We start from the raw sequence: 23,240 nt of genomic DNA on the forward strand, positions 1-23,240 counted from the left end.
TGGGGTGGAGGATCTCATCTCTGTGCTTGGGATAATCAGCTGTTTGCTTTATTACTGCGCCGTCTGCTATTTACAGCGCCAGCGGAACCATACATGCTCATTACACACACACACACACACACACACTCACACACACTGCCCGTCCTGTGTGTGGTGTAGACAGGGGCATGAAGCAGGCCTCGCCCTCCACCCACACACGCACACACACACACACACACACGCACACACACACACACACGCACACACACACACACACACACACACACACACACACACACACTTAATGCAGCATTACAAATGATCAGCCCTTGCAAACAGCACAGCATCAGGGGAGGTTGAGGTTGAGGCTGCTTTAGACTGCTGTGAGGAGCAGGGTCTGAGGGTGTTTGTGCGCGTGTTTGTGTGTGTGTGTGTGTGTGTGTGTGTGTGTGTGTGTGTGTGTGTGTGTGTGTGTGTGTGTGGTCAGAGCAAATATAGCAGTGCACCAGCGTCCTCCACCGTCTCTGAGCTCTGTTCCTCAGATGTGCAGCCTGTCATTAATCTCCTCCACCCTCAGCAGAACCACATCAGATCCACAGCGCTGCAGTCTAAACACACACACACGCACACGCACACACACACACACGCTGATGCCCATCTGATAATCAATATTCAGAGCTGTGTGTGTGTTAAAGCATTGCGCAGAGTGAGGAGCCGCTGTAGAGTTAATAAGAGGAGAATAATAATAATAATAATAATAATTACTTACATTTATATAGCTCTTTTCTGGGCACTCAAAGTGCTTTACACAATGGGGGGAATCTCCTCATCCACCACCAGTGTGCAGCATCCACCTGGATGACGCGACGGCAGCCATTTATTGCCAGACCGCACACCAGCTGATTGGTGGAGAGGAGACAGAGTGATGAAGCCAATTTTAATATGGGGATGGTTAGGAGGCCATGATGGACAGAGGCCAGGATGCCGGGGTTAAACCCCTACTCTTTTCAAAGGACATGCTGGGATTTTTAACGACCACAGAGAGTCAGGACCTCGGTTTGACGTCTCATCCAAAAGTCAGCGCTCACTGACAGTATAGAGTCCCCGTCACTATGCTGGGGCATTAGGACTCACACAGACCGCAGGTTGAGCGCCCCCTGCTGGCCTCACTAACACCACCTCCGGCAGCAACCTAGCTTTCCCATGTGGTCTCTCATCCAGGTACTGACCGGGCGCAGCCCTGCTTAGCTTCAGTGGGTGACCATGTGAGAGTTGCAGAGAGCCAGCTGCCGGCCGAGCAACACCACTGACTCCCCTCCATCTTCAGCACGATACACAACCTGATCAAAACAGGAGTTAAAGACTGTCCAGAGTCTCAGGCCGCGTTTACACTAGTGCGTTTTAGTTTGAAAACAGCGTTTTAGATCAAAAACGATCCGCGTCCCCACCAGCGTTTCATCCAAGCATTTCTGAATATAAATCCGTCCACACTACGCCACCAAAACCGTATATCACGTGAGCATTCGCGCACTCTGGGCATGCGTGTTTTAGTATAAAGCATGTGTCTCGCTCTGCATTTGGTTATTGTTGGTCAACAAACGCCGGTTGAACAATGAACGCGATGGCGAAGAAAGCAGGAGAGGTATTTTTGTGGGCAGACGACGAGGTCGAGTTGTTACTAAACGTAACATGAATAACTGCACAATGCCACCTAAAACAGACAATAGTGCAAACAACGCTCCCATTTCTGTGCCTGTGTTGTTGTTTACAGTGAAGGCTGGTCTGCCGTCTTCCCTTAGCGTTAAAGCCGTGTGTTATAGTCATGTGATTGGGGCTTGACGAATAAGGGAAGGATACACAATGACACAAAAGCCCCAATCCGGTAGCGAATCTCGGCAGCCCCGCCTCCATTTTCAGATGTCTCCGGCCTCTCGGTAAACGGCCTCTCCAGCGTTTCCAAAACGTTCCGTTTTCGGCATTCGAGAAGTCAGGCGTAGTGTGGATAGATGGCGTAACCGTAGCAAACTTATGCTTTTAAAACAAAAACACATTAGTGTAAACAGGGCCTCAGACTGAAGGAGAACGTGTGTGTGTGTGTGTGTGTGTGTCAGCATCGAGTTGTGTTTATTTGTGTTTCCATTCTCTCAGACACTCAGGAGCTCTTATGCTTCTCGCTCTTCTCCACATTCTCAGCCACTCTCTGTTTGTCTTCACACTCAGAATAGACTTCACTGCAAACTCTTCACTTTCTCTGTGTGTGTGTGTGCTGTCCTGTTTGTGGTGAACATTTGACCTCCGGAAGCAGAAACCGCAGCTGTTTCTGGAGCTCAGAGTGGTCTGGACTGAACCCTGAACTCTGCTCTTCCCCAACACAGTGATGATGGTGTGGCCTGATCCAGCGTAACTCCTGACTCCACCGAGCCTCCATCAGTGCTCTCTAATGTCCGCTCTCGTGTTTGCAGATTATGTGTGCAGATTATGTATGTGGTCTCCGGCGTCAGGTGATCCTTGCGGCTCTGAACAGGAGGAATACCTGCTGTGGATTCACCGCAGAGGAAAACTACAGCAACCTATATTAATAAATACTCAGCAGCACAGGACGCCTGCTCACCAGGGCAAATACAGGAGTCTGTGCTAGTTTTTTCCAGCTGCTTACAAACAAAATCTTTTCCTGTCACACGATTTCTGTAACCTCTCACTCAAAATGCAAAACTACACGGCAAACCTCCAACACCAGAAGCTGTTTCTCAGCCCTGAACTCAGTGTTCAATATGTGGAGGAGCAGTGCGAAGTGCGGTGGGAGAAGCTAAGGTGCTTGAGGGTAGCTCACTTTGAACCACAACCCAACGACTAATCTCAATCTAATTTTGATACCGACTACGCCACCTGGGATTCAAACCCAGGAAAAATATAAAAAGGTCCCACAGATTCGTCTCTTTTTACAGTTTAAAGGGTCACTAAACACCAGAACACATGTGTTGAGCTGTTGACAGTGGTATATGTGTCCCACACTGCTAAAAACACTATTAGGACACCTATATTTCACTAAAAAGTGTAAATTGGTTGTTTTTGCGTTATTTCAAGCAAATTCATACTTCCGGTTTGAACCGAATTTTTGAAGCTGCGTCACGGTCATGACATAATAGCGTGTATTCCAGCGTGCAGACTGGACGCCTGTGCCAGAGTGTGTCTTATTACGTCTTACAGTGTGCTGCATTAATGCATGAGTAAAGCTTGGTTCAAACCAATCAGTGCGCTCTATTGTGCAACTTCATTAATATTCATTACTGTCAGAGTGTAGATGGCAGAGACGCCACGTTGTGTTGGCAAAACAAGCGTGAAGTGTTGCTTTTATAGTTTGCTGCAGTGAAGTTTCGTTTTCATTTTCTCTCTGTGAGAGCTCAGACTCACGTGTGGATTAACAGTGTACGCGACGCTCGACAACAATAACTTACGTGTTCAAGGAGGATTATTGTTTACCTGAGAGCTGTTCTCATCTGCAAACGCTGAGATCCGGATTAGCTTGTAGTATTCTCTTAATAAAGACGCGGCTCTAGTTGCTGGTGATTGTCCTGTCTCTACAGATTTGGTAAGTGAGCAACCAGTGCTCTTTGTTTATTCAGTTCGTATTTTATTCGTATCAAACAAACTATTGCAACGAGTGTAAACAAGTTAGCACTAACAGTTACAACTTAACTATAACCTTGTGTTGGATTTTGTGACCGGAATAACACACGCGGCTTTCTGACGCTACCTGCCGTGTGCATCTAAGTTTCCGGGAAATGCTGAAGGTTTTTTTCTCTCATTCGCCGTGCGGTATCAAACATTGCATGAAAAATACACGCTTAGAGCAGCTCCTCGAATCAAATATCACGTTTATCGGGAGGGACATGAATGAATTCTCTGAATGAAAGAGCCAAACTGCAGTTAAAGTCCACGATTTAATCATTTGGCAAATAATTCTACTACAGATGTCTATGTAAACACAGTCACATTGTCCGCTGTGGTTGTGTGTTTTGACTCTGAAATTCAGCGCGCCCAAATAGACACTCCCACACCCTCCCACTTTAGTTCCTCCGACACTCCCCCCTAAACAGAGCTGGACACGCCCACTTTTCTGACTTTTTCCAAAGTAGAGGTGTGAAAACACCCTGCTGAAACGAGGGGGTCTCATGGCCCTTTAAGGAGCAGACAGGAGACATGAGTAAATACAGAAATACAGAAGTTTATTCACCATTCTCTTAAAAAGACAAACACTAATATAGATCCTGATGGCCTGTCCGCTCTGGAGGGCTTACTCACGAAAGACATTAAAAGTGGCTAACGTTCAACCCACACATAGAACATACTCAATATCATACTCTCAAATCAATGTTCTCAAATAGAGGCAGTAACTCACAGGACCAGAGGAGTGATCCACCATTATCCACCATATACTCACACCACAGCACACTCCACACACACACCCTGATGCATCAAAAGTGTCCTACAGCACACAGCAGCAGCACCAAAAAGCTTCCTTCAACCGTGAAGAAAGAAAAAGAAAGAAAATAATAAATCCGCCAATGGAAGAGGAGCTTTACACTCAAACCAGTTAACTTTACACAAAGCACAGATACAGGAACCAGTCATTCAGAACTCCATACACATTGATAATGAGGGCATCTTCAAACAGATTTACTAACTATACAGTCACAGAGAGTAACATTCACTAAATACACTTTGGTGCAATTAACACGAACACAATTTCACCACATCCATGACGGACCGCTCAAAGTTGTCAGCTCTAGGTCTGCCAACGCAACTGGACCTTCACTTAATAATACAACAGAAATGCAACAGTTTACACAGAGTTCAGTCAGAACTCAGAAAGTAGCATTAAATGCTTCTGGATTGATCAATATTGACTGAATACTCACAATAAACAGCCAATATTCCAGAGGCGCAGTTACAACTCTGATATATTGATTTGTGCTTTCACAAGACATTTCACACTGCTTTATATTACAACACGCTCGCGCACGCGCACACACACACACACACACACACACAAACTGTTGCAGATGTATGTGTTATTGTTTGTAGTAATACTGCTAGGGATGGCTGACGTGAAACTGATGTTTCGACACAGTGTTGAGATCCTAAAGCTCAAGTGTTTCAAACACAGCAGCGAAGCATGATCCGAAACACCCAGGTCATGTGACTAAAGTGCTTCAAAACACCCAGGTCATGTGACTAAAGTGCTTCAAAACACCTGGTCATGTGACTAAAGCGATTTAAAGCATTGATCATTTCAGAAGCGTTTGGAGACGGGGCGACTCTGCATTTGGTTGACAGGGGCAGAATAAATGTCTGTCTGGAACTGCCTGACTTTTACAAATACTCTGAAATCATGAGTTTATGTGTTGTAATCATGTTCCTGTTTATGGTGGAGTCTAGATAGGTAACAGCTGCGGATATGCCATCAATACAGCATCATTTTTGTAACACTGTAAAACAATAATTAATGTTGTTTTCAGTTCTGTGATGGTTGGGTTTAGGGTTGGGGTAGACATTAATAAAATACATTAAATGGGAAATTTAATGAATAATATAAATAATTCTCGTTAACTTTTGGCCTCAACCGCATCTGATCTAGCAACCCATCCTGTTTTATGAACAAAACAAGACATATTTATTCACAGTGTTAATTCAGATGTCAGAATGATGTTAAAACAAAACACTTTACAAGAACAGAACATCTTTGAACATCTATTGTTGCATCTCCCTGGATTCGAACCCGTTATCTCTGCATGCTAGTCAGGAACTCTCACCGCTTCACTACATCACTTCAAGCTTTAACTCCACAGTGTTGGGTTTCATACCTCAGTTTGCTTAACATTCTTTGCTGAAGTTGTTCCAGAATAATACATTAAAGGAACACTGGGTGTCTCTGTATATACTGGTGTCAAAACTTTTCCCCAAGCGTGATTTTAAGCTTTGACACATTTGCAGCATCAGTATTCAGTATTTCATGAAGCTTTGCTTTGCTTTGCTTTGCCCATCACTAAATGCTACAGCTCCTTGTAGAAGCTCAACAAACACAAACAAGAGTTTCACACACTGAACTTTGAGCAGCCCAGCAGAACATAGACACACAGACATCAAGAATCAGGATATGAACCTCAACCACGGTTGCTACAAGTAAAAAGCTGCACAAGTCATCCATGCTGCAATGCATGCTGGGTACATAGTATAAAACTCCCAGCATGCACTGCAGTATGAATAAATTATGCAGCTTAAAGTTCTCACGATTTCTTTCTTTGCCTTTATGTAATTGTGTTGTTGGCATGTGATATTTCAGTAGAGTTTCCTTTTGTTCTGGGTTGATTTTTATTTATTTTGTTTGTCACCATTACTGAGATTGAAAGGCTGATTGTTGATGTCTGTTTTCAGCTCTGTCATGAATTAAACAGTTTCATTGTGAATGGTGAAAACAGAAAACAGTCATCAACTGCTGAAGGTCAAGCAAGTGAGGATGGCTATAATGTCATAGACTCATAAAGTCATAGTTAATCTCATCAGACTGATTCCTGCATTTTCTTTAGGTTTTCATTCTAAATATTGTGATCAATACAGTTAATTGCAGCTGAAGAGCCCAACTAAAGCAGACGCTGACCTCCGTCATGGTGACTTCAAATGAACAACGGAAGTGTCATGAAGAGCTTTGGTCCACAATAAAGTCAGAGCTCGGTAATGACTGAAGCTCCTGATGTTTGTGTTGTGTTATGCCTAGTTCAGACTGCGTGATTTTAGCCCTGATTTTGGCTCGCCGACAGGTTTTGAGAAATCACAGACAAATCGCTGCTCGTGCACGTGAACGACAATCACACAGTATGAACGATCAAAGACGCTATCTGAGAGAATCGCCGATGAGTCGCCGATGCCTGTGAGATATCCGGCGTGCTGAATATCTGGAGCTGTCGGCGATTCAAATCATGCCGTGTGAATTGAGTTTTGACTGAAAATAACATCAGCGATCGCCTACAGCCAATGAGAGAGCAGCTTTCACTTGTGTGTGTGTGTGTGTGTGTGTGTGTGTGTGTACCTGCTGCAGGCCAGCGGGAGGCTGGGGGAGAAGTTAACAGCGCTCTTTTTCGGTTTATTTGGACCCACGAAATGGAGGAAAAACTAGTGGAGGTTTGACAGGACTCAGGAGCAACCGTGTCTGTTTGACGTTTCATACAGAAAGAAATTAGTTTATTATCAACGTTGAGGAGAAATGGCTAATTCCCTTTAAACCCAGGTGAGCAAACATGTACATGTTCTACCCCATTTAAGGCTTCTTTCTCATTATGTAGTTAATAACAAAAGATATACGACGTGTTTTTGGCTGTGAGATGTAGTTTGGACGAAGTTGTCGGCAATTCTCCCTATAGTAAAGTCATGCAATGTGAATGTCCATGTCGCCGAACCATCTTGCAGTGTAAACAAAGCAGCGACGAAACGCCAGCCCAGATAGTCAAGCAGTGTGAAAACATCTGTGACACGACTACTGTGAAAATCATGCAGTCTGAACTCGGCATAAGTATCCTCTGCTGAGATCTTCAGAAAGAACATCTTTATTGTCTAATTATTATTATTAATTATTATTTTATTCAGAGCTTTATTTTCAGTTGGTTTCATCTGTGGTTTGGGCTGTAATTTCTGTTTTCCTTCAGTGATTCTGCTGTTAACAGTTGTTCTTCAATAGTTCTCAGTCCTCCTTTAATCAGACACTTAATTATCTGATCAACTTCATCACTGCCTGAGTGTTCAACCCTCTGTAGTGAGGACACTAGTGAGGATGTTGCTCAGGGGTTTAGGGGGTTTAATGTGTTTGGTGAAGAATACACACTGTGGACTGTATATTTAACATAAATATTCTGTAAATTGAATTTACCAATGTAAATGTTAATAACAGTAGATTACTGTAAACCACTGCTGCAGGTATCTCTCCGTAAATTTAACAAATATATAATAATATCTAAATATATAAATATAATTTTAGAAGAGTATTCTTTGCAAATTCTAAATAGTGATCAATCACATTAGCAGCCGGTAAATATCAGTGTTGAATATTGTGATATTTCCCCCAGTGATGGAAGAAACTAAGCTCTCCAAAACATCGAATAATTGATTCAATAATTTCTTTGCAAAACCACCAGCTGATTTTAAGTGTTTGTATGAAACGTCACTTGCTGGCGACCCCTGCTGCTTAATATATGTAAATGCATCAAACTCTGGCCAAAACTGTAAAAGCCCTTGAAAACATGCTATAAATGTTTATCTAAAATGCCAAATGCACATCGCTTGGAATCACTCGCTTTTTTATGTAACCAGAGAACATTCTTGCTGCTAATGAATTTATCATGAAGATTATTGCAAACGTTTAGCCAATGTTGCAGATCTGTTTCATCTGTTTAGTTAATTTCATCAAGCTTAATTAATCTTCATCTATATGATCATTTATACATCATTTTCATTTGTTTTCTCTTTCTAATTGAGTGTAATAAATATAATTCTTGATGTTTCATTGAATAAATATTTTATAATTCTAACATATGAACCTAATATAATCTAAAAAGTATCAAATTGTTGACATTTTTAGTTTGTCATTCATTCATTCATTCATTCATTCATTCTTTCATTCATTCATTCATTCATTCATTCATTTTCTTTTCGGCTTTTTCCTTTTATTAATCCGGGGTCGCCACAGCGGAACTAACTGCCTTTTTTTAGTTAGTAATTTTTTTTTTTTTTGCAATATCTCATTTGAATTTAAATATCTTATCTTTATAAACCGACAGATGTTTGGTGAACAAACTATTATTTTAATGAATATAACTGTTAAATAAAACTGTTTGGGATTCATGTTTAAAAGTGGCTGTACTCATTTATGCTGAGCACTGTATATGTATCTTTAATGCTAATAGTTGGAAAAATTATGTAAATAGCCAATAACATGGAGTAACTGTAAAATACTGTAATTTCAAGTAGCGTTGACAATAAAACTAACATATAAATCACTAAGATTAATCTTATCCTGGTTTTTAAGCTGCTCTGGAACTGAGGATAGCTGCAGAGAATAATCGTCCATAGTAACTTAAACCAGCTTAATTTAATCTTCTTTCATGCAAATGAGTCAAAGTTAACCTCTATTAAAATAGCCTCATTAGCTTATTTCAGTATTATATTATAATGCTTTATCTCTCAGAGCGGATCTGTTCTTAATTACATAAGAATTTGCTCATGTAAGTTTATTCATTTGCATCTCTTACTGTTTTTTGAATCATACTTTTCATTTTAGATGATTGAGATCAGGATCCCATCATCACTGCTGATATATCCTCAAGACTAGCACTTGCACTTGCACTTGCACTTGCACTTGCACTTGCACTTGCACTTGCACTTGCACTTGCACTTGCACTTGCACTTGCTAGAAGAGAGTTGATGTTTAACTTGATTACTGAGATGATTGTAAGAGACCCCACTAAATCAGCCATACTTCTCAACAACGGTAACCCCATAAAAACATTTTTATTAGTAATGACAGTTTTTATGTTCAACACTTTTTCTACATAATATACAGACTACAATGCAGAAAAAAGGAAAACAAAATATTAAAAAGCAACAGAGATATAAGTTATTTGAACTGACCTAAAGCACACTCAACAGAGAACAAACGTGATTGGTGCAAAACCATGAATACTAATGAGTCATTTGCATATGGTCTATTCTCTAATAAAACACAATTTTAAAGGTCTTTATAAGCTTAAATATGATAATCAAAGTATGGGAAAACAACCTAGACATCAGATAATCAAATTCTGAAAGAAAATATGCAAACAAGAACAAAGAAAAACACAAACAAACAAATGGTCATAAGAAAACTCACCACTGCCGAAATGCTGTGTCTCAACGCCTGGTCAACGGGCCAGACTCTCCATTTCTTCAGGGTAATGCTCCCAACGGTTATCCTTTAAAAGGATGATGTCGGTTTGGTTCTTGCATTGCCTTAGGGGAGATATCTGGTAGAAGAATGATATATCTACAGAGATATATCCGCCAGACTGAACCTCGACCTGGCCTCTTAAATTTTTCATTTCTAATAATTAGTGGGAGGTCAGGATTATCTCTTTGAATGCTTTTAGTCACATTTGGGCGAGTTCTTTGGTCATCTTGGATTTATGGAACTCCTTGGATGTTGACTGGAAGTATTCTGGAGCAAATCAGCAGGGAGTGAGGAGAAGGCAATGGCCATTTTTTACTCCTGAATCTACCTGTTGGATTCAGCTGATTTGGGCAAGGGCTCTCCTGTTCCCTGGAGATATCTGGGGTCCTGGGGAGCCTGGTCTCTGGATTAGCCAGAGTAGGCCTCATAGAGAAACATCTTCAGACTCTTCTCGGGTGACCTGGGCAACCTTGCGGTGTTAACAAAAGGTCACTTGGGGGAGTGGTAAGTATTCAGCCCCCCTGGGTCCACTTGGACAGCACGCAGGGATGGTGGCCTTGGGTGAATGGCCTTAAATGAAGCCCAGTCTTCTACTGGTGATTAGCACCTCCACACAGCAGCACATTGTGCATCAACACCACCTACACCAGTCATTCGAGAACTTTTCCAAAAAATCATCAATTCAAACATCAGATCTACTGAGGATTTGTAACCCCAGAGTTTACTAGGATTAAGGTTAAGGAGTAAGACAGGTACTTCCACAGGGACACTTTAAAACACCAAATCTCAAATTTATAACCCTACAACTTTTCAGAATGACCAGATTTTCCCTTTCTTTAAGATCCATTATTTCCATGGGAAGATTTAAAATATTTTTTCTTCTAAAACTTGGAACCCAGAACTTTTCAGGAAAAAATCCTACATGCCTTCTCCAGAACATCTGTAGTGTACATGGCTGGTTTCAAAAATAAGATCTTCTGTAACTCCTAGAACATCTAACCCCAGAACCTCTCAGTGAAAGTAACCACACTTCTCTTTTACAATATCTCCATTTCATGGGAATATTGGAACATCTTCACCTATAAATATTTCAACTTTACCAGTTCCAGTTTCCTCTTCACAAATCTCAAGTTTAAATGAAAACATCAAGTATAGAGAATTCCTTTTGGTAGTGAGAATCCTTTAAAAAAAACAAAAGCCCTCACTTTAGAGCTCTCACTTAAACAATGAACTTCACAGTTTGGTTCTATTGTGAATTATTTTCTCTCCACATATCGTGATTGAAGACGTTCACAACTACACAAAATAGCAGACCAGTGGTTCTCAAACGTTTTTTTTACCAAGTACCACCTTAGAAAAAAATTGTTCAAGTACCACCATAATTACCAGTTTAAAAAAAAAAACGTTGTAGGCCTAATTAAGCTGTGCACAGATTAAAAGAGGCAGATTAATTCCCATCGTTCAGAATATGTATTTTCAGTCACTTAAACATTTTAAATAGTCTGAACATTAACTGTTCTTGCAGATAAAAAAAACACATTTAAATTAAAATGTGATTTTTAAAAGTTCATAAAAAAATGTCACTGTTAAAGTAAAAAGAAAACTGCTGTACTTGAATGTAAAGTGTTCATAGTAGCCTATTCATCAAAAGCTGGAAATGTTGCTTGGACCTCAAATAATGGCTATATGTCATATACCTACACTTTGACATCTTGATTTCTGACATATGTTTAATGTACTTATGACAGGGTTCATACAGGCACAGCCTAATGAAAATCAAGGAATTAAGCACTTTCCAGCACCTATTTTTATTTTCAAGACTTAAATGCTATCTATTGAACACCTAAAAAGTATTCTCAGCAACCCATTAAACATTCCATAGTAATTGATACAAAAAAACATTATTAATAATAATAATAATAATAATAATAATAATGATGATGAGTTAATCCTGTATTAATAATATAAACCTGCACTAAATGCTTGTGAAATCTTTATTGTACTCGAGTAAAAATACTATTACACTGCTAAAATAACACAAATTTTAGTAAATAATACTAATATTAGGTAAAAGTACAAAGTACTCTTTTAAAGTACTAGTTGGTTACTTAAAAAAAAAATCATATTTTCAATATGAAATAACTTAAGTTTAAACCTGATTGAATGGTTTAATTGCTTAAATCCCAAAGCTACATGTATAGGAATTTGCACTAACAAAGGAAGTTTTTTTTTTTTTTTTTTTTTTTTCTCCCCTCCCTCCTTTCATGAGTTAATCTCTTTCAATAGCACTGGTAAAACTACCACAATCTTTAGGGCCATAAAGACACTTTGGCCATTTTTTAAAAACCATGTTCAAGCTTTGAAAGTTTAAAGTATATGATAAGATTTAAATTTGGCCTTTTATTTTCATATTTTACACTTTTTCTTTACAATATGGCAATTATGTTTCTTAAATAGCTGTACATCACATGTAGATTTTATTTTACACTTGCTCTTAAACTAAAATACAAACTTTACAAAAATTCAAGTACACTGTCAGTAAAAAAAAAAACCAAATGACTTGAGGTATTTGAAATATGACAATACATTTATCAAAGCTGTGCTTTAAGAGTCTTATTGTTAATTGACAAATAAACTAAGTAACAATGGATTGCTTTGACCTGTAATGCTTTAAGACAGATCAGAATACAGCTAAATCTAAAAATCACACAAATACCTCATCCAGAAACATTTCCAGCATAAATCTTTTGTCGTAAAGAACTAAAGTTCCACCTTTGCTAAGTTTCACTTCACAATACAGCCAAAAAAGACCATTAGCATTGTCATCGATCATGCATCAATCTAATTGTAAATACTTTAACTTTTGACAATTTAGTCAAGGAGCAAAGATAAATAATGTCTACTTTAACAGTGAACAGATCGTTATGGTATACAATCTGAGCACACGCAATCATGAGGTCTTGCAGTTCATTTGAAAAGCCTATATAAAAGCTTGCATACCTGTTTGTTTTGTGTGTACATGAATGCGCTTGTTAAAATAAAGCACTCGCCACATTTGCAGAAATTAGTAATTGTGCAATACCTCCATTCCCGCATTGCCATTCATACTGTGTTTAGAGGAGTGACCGGTCAGAGGTGAGTCGACTCGCTAAAACATGGATGTAGATCCTCAAATGGGCAGGAAATTTCCGCGGTTTGATTACTCTGCTAGACATCTCTATAGTGAACATCCAAGAAGCATAATTTCAACAAAACACTGGTCTTTGTCTCTGCAACTCAAAGCCTCTGTCCCGCCCTTTCGTTTCTCGCAAAACTTGACAAGGTCGACTGTGATTTGCCACTTTTCTTGTCAGTCAAATCACACTTTAGATTCTGATTTTCAGCAGTTTGACACATTGCACTAAAACTAAGCATAGCGCTGTGATCTTATGCTACACAAAACAGCCAATGCTGATCACATTGATCTAGTACACATCAAATGATAGTGTTAACTGTTTCATTATTTGGTGATTCCTCTGCACACCACTAGTGGTACGCGTACCAGTTTGAGAACCACTGGTACAGACAGTACACCTATTTCCAAAATTTATTTGTCAGACAGTACTTGTCATTTGCAGTGGTCTCATAATAAAGTTAACCCTTTGGGAGATTTCTGATGCCTGGTTTAAAATCCGTCCAGAACCTTAACTCAATATGATTTGCCAGGCAGCTACTTTGAGGTTTATTCACATTAAATCAGCTCTTTGGGCAGCTCTGCTCCGGGCATATGGGTTACCTTGGAAATCTTAACGACCTATTCACTCATTGCATAAATTAATTCTAATGTGGAATCTCCCTTATCTGCTTCAGTTTCTTGAACATTCATACAAACTTCTATTATAACTTTTCGGGCTAAGGTTCTTTGAGCATGTGCATGCTTTATTTTCACATCAGGTATGAGGTTTAAATCAGCTCAGTTTTCAGAGATTAATTTCAGTGTTTAATTTTCACTGCTGAAAGTCCAAACAAAGAAATCCATCCATGCTCAACTACACAAGCCCCAAACCAAGCAAGCCAGTTTGCCAACTGACCAAAGTAAAGGGGAAAAATAACCTCAAACCAGGCTCAGTTGGGCATGAACATTTCTCCTCTGGCCAAACTTCCTGTACAGAGCTGGAGAATGGTGGAAACCCATTGTGGAGAAGCTGCAGATGGGAGAGGTCACTGGCTGGTGTAAAGACTGACCCTTAAGGATCAATACGAAGACTCATGGCTCACTATAGGGTCTTAAGGAATCATTCTCATGCTCTATAATACACCAGGAGCTCCCTCTAATACTGGGTGTTAAGGCATTGAGGGCTTTGTAGGTAAACAATTAAATTGTAAATTAAATATTTAATAGGGAGTCAATGCACTGATGAAAGAACAAGAGTAATGTGATTTCTTAGTTCTAGAAAGCACTCTAGCAGCTGCATTTTGAACCAGCTGGTTCACGGCAACCGCCTAGTAACTCATTACAGTAGTCTAACCGAGAGGTAATGAAAGCATGAATAAGCTTTTCTGCATCAGTTATTGATAGCTCGTCAAAGTTTGGCAACATTAAGATGAAGAAACTGAGGTTTGCTGATGCTTAATCTGGCCTTACACAGGTTGCTGTCAGAAATGGCCCCCAAATTACTGACTGAAGATGAGGACTAGGTTAGTGCACTTGTCAGCTCTACAAAGCTGACCAATCACAGCTTGCTCTATTCTTTGAGGTGTGCATCAGTGTCGGACTGCCACAGCAAGGGCTATGTGACCATGCACAGGCTGTGCTGAAGCATACTTGTGTGCTTGATGCAGAAGTATAAATAAACCTTTAGGAGTGCTGTTTCTGTGCTATGAGATTCTCTACATCCAGATTAAATTTTTTCATAAACTTCAGCTGCTTTTCCACTCATGCTGAATCGTTCTCTAAATGAAACTGCTCCATTTTGTGCCAAACTGGGCCAGGCAGCACTAATACAGTTTTATTTTCCACTCATGCTGCAACAGCTATTTGAAACATTACACAACCCATCAGTAGTTGCCTTTAATGCAATGTAAACCGCTCCCTTTGTTCAATTAAACTCAATAGCTTAAACACACTTTCAAGTTAATATAAACAAAAGCAACCAAGTGACTAAACACTGCTATGCCGCTCTCATATTGTGGTGCTGCATATAGGTACATGTTACAGCACCTTTTTTAGAGGTCATGTTGCGCGCCTCTGTCATTTCCCCTCCAAATTAAATTTAGCCAATGTAACGATTGAAAATGTTTGCAGGTGGAATAAATGTTTAAGATCTCTGAATATGACATAAAATTAAACTGATGCAACAATAGTGCATTGCTATTACAATAGCAGAAATATATTTTGGACGGGCCTTGTCAAAAGTGAGCGGCACTTTAACTAATGGCACTCAACTTTAATTTTTACAATCTAAGTTGATTTATATAACGTGCTACATTTTGATGGTAAAATATAACCCTTTAAACCAGGGGTGTCATACTCAACTCCTGGAGGGCTGAAGCCTTGCACAGTTAGTTCCAACCCTGTTTCAACACCATTACCTGTAGGTTTCAAACAAGCCTGAAGGACTCAATTAGTTTGATCAGGTGTTTAATTAGGGTTGGAACTAAACTGTGCAGAGCTGTGGCCCTTTTGGAACTGAGTTTGACACCCGTGTTAAACAATGGCTGTTAAGTATTCAAACTAAATGAATGCAGCAGGTGAAATAAACAGATCTTTATATCCTGATGCATTTTCAAATCCGTTTATCAGCTTGACATTTTTAGAAAATTTTTGCAGAGCTACCCAGTATATATTAAAGATCAGGAAACAAAACAAAAGCGTTACACAGCCCCATAAATGTCAAACTTGTGTATAACTAAATCACAATGGCCTACTGCTGAAATGCTGAATTTATTAACATGTCAAAACCTAGTGATTTAAGAGCAATACCGACTTAGCTAAAATTAATTCATTTGACTAGTTTATTAGAGCATAGATAGATAGATAGATGGATAGATGGATGGATAGATCATACAACAGTACCTTGGACAGCAGTGCCACTCTAAAGCTTTAGAGCAAAGTCAAAAAAAAAATTATTGAAAGTTGACTTTCTACCATAGGCTTCGATGATAAGCATTTCTTATTTGCTTTATTCGATGCACAGTAGGAAAGTCTGCATGTAGTCATTGGTTTAATTCTCTCCTGGATCAGAGCGAGATTTGTGCTACCAAATACAGTGCTGCGTGCAAAAAACTTGCGTCAGTCAGGTGAATTAAAGGTCTTAAATGCTCAGGATGTCAATCAAATTATTAAATTCACCATTAATAAAATAATAGGCTATTTCATTATTTTAGATGACTGGTTAGAAAAACCATGTATAAAATAAGTCCATGAAATAACGGAGTTATTCACTTCTCTTCCAGAGACTGCTCTATGGTTTAAACCCTTTTAAAACTATTGTTAGACCAGGCAGCACTAATATGGTTTTATTTTCCACTCATGCTGCAACAGCTCTTTGAAACCTTACACAACACATCAGTAGTTGCCTTTAATTCAATGTAAAACGCTCCTTGTTCAATTAAACTTAATAGCTGAACTTTCAAGTTAATAAAAACAAAAGCAACCAAGTGACTAAACACTGCTATGCTGCTCGCATATAGTGGTGCTGCATATAGGTAATGTTACAGCACCTTTTTTAGAGGTCATATGTTGCGCGCCTCTGGCTAAATTCAATTTGGAGGGGAAATGACAAATGTAACAATTGAAAATGTTTGCAGGGGGAATAAAAGTATTTAAGATTTCTGAACTAAACATAAAATTAAACTATGATAATGCAACAATAGTGCACTTGTATTACAATAGCAGAAATATGTTTTGGATGGGCCTTGTCAAAAGTGAGCGGGCACTTAACTTTAATTTTTACAATCTATAAGTTGATTATATAACATTATACATTTTGATGGTGAAATATAACCCTTTAAACCAGGGGTGTCAACTAGATTCCTGGAGGGCTGAAGCCCTCCACAGTTTAGTTCCAACCCTGCTCCAACACACTTACCTGTAGGTTTCAAACAAGCCTGAAGGACTAAATTAGTTTGATCAGGTGTGTTTAATTAGGGTTGGAAATAAACTGAGGAGCTGCGGCCCTTTTGGAACTGAGTTTGACACCTGTTTTAAACAATGGCTGTTAAGTATTCAAACATTAAATAATGAATGCAGCAGGTGAAATAAACGTGAAAATGCATCAGGATTTAAAGCACTATTTATCAGCTTGACATTTTAAAAATATTTTTTTTTTGCATAGGTACCCAGTATATAAAAGATCAGGGAACAAAACAACACCTATTACACAGCCCCATAAATGTCAAACTTGTGTATAACTGAATCATATAATGGCCTACTGCTGAAATGGTGAAAATTGCTCATTAACATGTCAAAACCTAGTGATTTTAAGAGCAATACCGACTTAGCTAAAATTGATTCATTTGACTAGTTTATTAGAGCATATATAGACTAAGAAATCATACAACAGTACCTTGGACAGCAGGGTTTAATTATTGAAAGTTGACTTTCTACCATGGGCTTTATTTGCTTTATTCGATGCGCTGCAGGAAAAAGTCTCAGTGCATGTAGTCATTGGTTTAATTCTCTCCTGGATCAGAGCGAGATTTGTGCTACCAAATACAGTGCTGCATGCAATAAACTTGCATTAGTCAGGTGAATGAAATGTCCCAATTGCTTCATGTCAATCAAATTATTAAACTCTTATCATTTATAAAATAGGCTTTTTCATTATTTTAGATGACTGGTTGGACAAAATAAACCATGTATAAAATAAGTCAATGAAATAACTGAGTTATGAGTTATTCACTTCTCTTCCAGAGACTGCTCTATGGTTTAAACCCTTTTTAAACTATTGTCTGACCTGTATAATTTTCTTATTAAATGAAGTGTTTACTTGCGGATGTCTGGCTAGCATGCTTCTGAGCCAGCTGTGGTAGCTTGGTAACAGCCCTGACATCAACACGCATAATCTATCAGCACAGTTCAGCACGGTTGTCTAACCATGCTTAGAATTCCAGGCTGAGAACAGTTTGTAATTGTGCTACATGGTTCCAGGCTCAGTCGAGAAACCACTAACTGTACTGAAGGGTTCGTACAACAGTTTGGCACGATAGTGGGAAAGCAGTTATTTCATTGTTAAAAAAAGTTAAGCAGATGACCTTTTTATAGCATCTTTGATAGAATATTAGACTATTTCAAACCTGTTTTTTCTAATTTAGCATTAAGCATCTTTTTAAAGAGGCTAAGTGACTGCTATTGCAAATTTTTAGGAACCTTCTATAAGTAGGGATTAATTAAACAATCAAACTATTCTTTGATTATCTTAATTACCCAGCATTTTGAATGGTGAATCTTTTTTTTTCTGGACTGGAATATTGCCCTGACCCCTACACGTAATGACAAGGGTTTCTTTTTTTTTTTTCTTTGCTTTTAAATGTTTAGATGAAGCTTTGATCTATAGAAAGGGGAGGAAAAAATGGCAATTTAATCTTAACTTAAAGATTAACCCTAACTCTTTGCTCACCTCTGTGTCCTGTCCCATATGGACTGTGGGGATGGACTGAAGACTGGTGTGTGTGAACCTGAAGGGCAGAAAGGCTGGGAGTACATGGCCTAAAAAGGCCAAACATCCTTAGGTTCCTCATTCCGAACTGTCAAGTAGAAAAATAGCAGCAAATATGGCCTAACATCGGTAGTAACTAAATTTAATGCGGATGAAACAGCCCTAACCAACCCCCACCCCTAAACAACGGTAAGCTTGGCATGTATTTGGATCATTCATACGTTTTATAAATTGAAACTGCTCTAACCCAACCAAAAGGAGTTTGATTATATGGATATTTTAATGTCAGATCATCTATTGCATCTTTCATATGCATCATGGTTTCATTTGTATCTACACCTTGGTCATCTGGATTTCCTTAGTGCAATCTTTGAAAACTCTAATCAGTATAACCATCCTTTCTCTCTCTCTTCGAACACTAGCCTTATCTTGGATCGATGTCATCTACTTGGATACTATGTCACTTGAATCATCATTTTTATTCCCATCCACACTAATGATGGATCATTCACCAAGATTGTTCAATGTTCAGTTCTTTCTTGCATGGTCTTAACCAGCATTTTTAATCCTCTTCATCTACTTTTTTTGTAGACCAAAATATACCACTGTCTTACACCTTATACCAACTACAAAGGTTTCTTAACCAATCCTAAACTAACTTCTCACAGCAACAAATAATTTCTTAAAGCATTGAAGGAAAATTGACTAAACCATGTCTACCCTTAAGTCAAACCTAATTGTATATAACAACCTTCCCTCAAACTTAACCCTAAAACCAGATGTTTTGTAACTGAAGAACATAAAACTATTTTAACACACAACCCTAAACAATCTGGTCATTTACTTAAGTTGAGAACATTACCCCTACTGAACTCTACCCCTATTATACTGAATTAGTAGTTAATTATTAATATAATATATTATTATAATATATAAATATTGTAGTAGTCAACTAGGGGTAGTCAACTAGGGGTAGTCAACTAGGGGTAGTCAACTAGGGGTAGTCAACTAGGGGTAGTCAACTAGGGGTAGTCAACTAGGGGTAGTCAACTAGGGGTAGTCAACTAGGGGTAGTCAACTAGGGGTAGTCAACTAGGGGTAGTCAACTAGGGGTAGTCAACTAGGGGTAGTCAACTAGGGGTAGTCAACTAGGGGTAGTCAACTAGGGGTAGTCAACTAGGGGTAGTCAACTAGGGGTAGTCAACTAGGGGTAGTCAACTAGGGGTAGTCAACTAGGGGTAGTCAACTAGGGGTAGTCAACTAGGGGTAGTCAACTAGGGGTAGTCAACTAGGGGTAGTCAACTAGGGGTAGTCAACTAGGGGTAGTCAACTAGGGGTAGTCAACTAGGGGTAGTCAACTAGGGGTAGTCAACTAGGGGTAGTCAACTAGGGGTAGTCAACTAGGGGTAGTCAACTAGGGGTAGTCAACTAGGGGTAGTCAACTAGGGGTAGTCAACTAGGGGTAGTCAACTAGGGGTAGTCAACTAGGGGTAGTCAACTAGGGGTAGTCAACTAGGGGTAGTCAACTAGGGGTAGTCAACTAGGGGTAGTCAACTAGGGGTAGTCAACTAGGGGTAGTCAACTAGGGGTAGTCAACTAGGGGTAGTCAACTAGGGGTAGTCAACTAGGGGTAGTCAACTAGGGGTAGTCAACTAGGGGTAGTCAACTAGGGGTAGTCAACTAGGGGTAGTCAACTAGGGGTAGTCAACTAGGGGTAGTCAACTAGGGGTAGTCAACTAGGGGTAGTCAACTAGGGGTAGTCAACTAGGGGTAGTCAACTAGGGGTAGTCAACTAGGGGTAGTCAACTAGGGGTAGTCAACTAGGGGTAGTCAACTAGGGGTAGTCAACTAGGGGTAGTCAACTAGGGGTAGTCAACTAGGGGTAGTCAACTAGGGGTAGTCAACTAGGGGTAGTCAACTAGGGGTAGTCAACTAGGGGTAGTCAACTAGGGGTAGTCAACTAGGGGTAGTCAACTAGGGGTAGTCAACTAGGGGTAGTCAACTAGGGGTAGTCAACTAGGGGTAGTCAACTAGGGGTAGTCAACTAGGGGTAGTCAACTAGGGGTAGTCAACTAGGGGTAGTCAACTAGGGGTAGTCAACTAGGGGTAGTCAACTAGGGGTAGTCAACTAGGGGTAGTCAACTAGGGGTAGTCAACTAGGGGTAGTCAACTAGGGGTAGTCAACTAGGGGTAGTCAACTAGGGGTAGTCAACTAGGGGTAGTCAACTAGGGGTAGTCAACTAGGGGTAGTCAACTAGGGGTAGTCAACTAGGGGTAGTCAACTAGGGGTAGTCAACTAGGGGTAGTCAACTAGGGGTAGTCAACTAGGGGTAGTCAACTAGGGGTAGTCAACTAGGGGTAGTCAACTAGGGGTAGTCAACTAGGGGTAGTCAACTAGGGGTAGTCAACTAGGGGTAGTCAACTAGGGGTAGTCAACTAGGGGTAGTCAACTAGGGGTAGTCAACTAGGGGTAGTCAACTAGGGGTAGTCAACTAGGGGTAGTCAACTAGGGGTAGTCAACTAGGGGTAGTCAACTAGGGGTAGTCAACTAGGGGTAGTCAACTAGGGGTAGTCAACTAGGGGTAGTCAACTAGGGGTAGTCAACTAGGGGTAGTCAACTAGGGGTAGTCAACTAGGGGTAGTCAACTAGGGGTAGTCAACTAGGGGTAGTCAACTAGGGGTAGTCAACTAGGGGTAGTCAACTAGGGGTAGTCAACTAGGGGTAGTCAACTAGGGGTAGTCAACTAGGGGTAGTCAACTAGGGGTAGTCAACTAGGGGTAGTCAACTAGGGGTAGTCAACTAGGGGTAGTCAACTAGGGGTAGTCAACTAGGGGTAGTCAACTAGGGGTAGTCAACTAGGGGTAGTCAACTAGGGGTAGTCAACTAGGGGTAGTCAACTAGGGGTAGTCAACTAGGGGTAGTCAACTAGGGGTAGTCAACTAGGGGTAGTCAACTAGGGGTAGTCAACTAGGGGTAGTCAACTAGGGGTAGTCAACTAGGGGTAGTCAACTAGGGGTAGTCAACTAGGGGTAGTCAACTAGGGGTAGTCAACTAGGGGTAGTCAACTAGGGGTAGTCAACTAGGGGTAGTCAACTAGGGGTAGTCAACTAGGGGTAGTCAACTAGGGGTAGTCAACTAGGGGTAGTCAACTAGGGGTAGTCAACTAGGGGTAGTCAACTAGGGGTAGTCAACTAGGGGTAGTCAACTAGGGGTAGTCAACTAGGGGTAGTCAACTAGGGGTAGTCAACTAGGGGTAGTCAACTAGGGGTAGTCAACTAGGGGTAGTCAACTAGGGGTAGTCAACTAGGGGTAGTCAACTAGGGGTAGTCAACTAGGGGTAGTCAACTAGGGGTAGTCAACTAGGGGTAGTCAACTAGGGGTAGTCAACTAGGGGTAGTCAACTAGGGGTAGTCAACTAGGGGTAGTCAACTAGGGGTAGTCAACTAGGGGTAGTCAACTAGGGGTAGTCAACTAGGGGTAGTCAACTAGGGGTAGTCAACTAGGGGTAGTCAACTAGGGGTAGTCAACTAGGGGTAGTCAACTAGGGGTAGTCAACTAGGGGTAGTCAACTAGGGGTAGTCAACTAGGGGTAGTCAACTAGGGGTAGTCAACTAGGGGTAGTCAACTAGGGGTAGTCAACTAGGGGTAGTCAACTAGGGGTAGTCAACTAGGGGTAGTCAACTAGGGGTAGTCAACTAGGGGTAGTCAACTAGGGGTAGTCAACTAGGGGTAGTCAACTAGGGGTAGTCAACTAGGGGTAGTCAACTAGGGGTAGTCAACTAGGGGTAGTCAACTAGGGGTAGTCAACTAGGGGTAGTCAACTAGGGGTAGTCAACTAGGGGTAGTCAACTAGGGGTAGTCAACTAGGGGTAGTCAACTAGGGGTAGTCAACTAGGGGTAGTCAACTAGGGGTAGTCAACTAGGGGTAGTCAACTAGGGGTAGTCAACTAGGGGTAGTCAACTAGGGGTAGTCAACTAGGGGTAGTCAACTAGGGGTAGTCAACTAGGGGTAGTCAACTAGGGGTAGTCAACTAGGGGTAGTCAACTAGGGGTAGTCAACTAGGGGTAGTCAACTAGGGGTAGTCAACTAGGGGTAGTCAACTAGGGGTAGTCAACTAGGTATAGGTGTCAATACGAGTTTCACCCTCATTATGTTTCACCCTCATTAGCATATTGGATCTGATTGGTCCAGACTAAAAGGGCTGTATCTTTTGAACGGTAGGTCCAATTTGCATGAATGAGGTGTCCTTTGATTCGTTATTTGTCCGTCTGTCTGTCTGTCTGTCTGTCTGTCTGTCTGTCTGTCTGTCTGTCTGTCTGTCTGTCTGTCTGTCTGTCTGTCTGTCTGTCTGTCTGTCTGTCTGTCTGTCTGTCTGTCTGTCTGTCCGTCCATCCATGTGTTGGCTTATGGCTAGGGTTTGGGTTAGGGGTTAGTCACAGTGTTCGTTCTTGCTAAATGGGGTCTAGGGTTTAGCGGAAACGAACACCACCGGGGGGGCGCTAACGAGGGCCACGTGTAGGGTTAGGGTCAGGGTGGGGGTTTTGGGGTCATTCGGTCTCCAGGTGTGTGGGGTGGTCGACTTGGGGTTATATATATATATATATATATATATATATATATATATATATATATATATATATATATATA

The sequence above is a fragment of the Danio rerio genome, chromosome 12 (assembly GCF_052040795.2).
Source record: "Danio rerio strain M-AB ecotype USA chromosome 12, GRCz13ab, whole genome shotgun sequence".
Taxonomy (NCBI): Eukaryota; Metazoa; Chordata; class Actinopteri; order Cypriniformes; family Danionidae; genus Danio; species Danio rerio.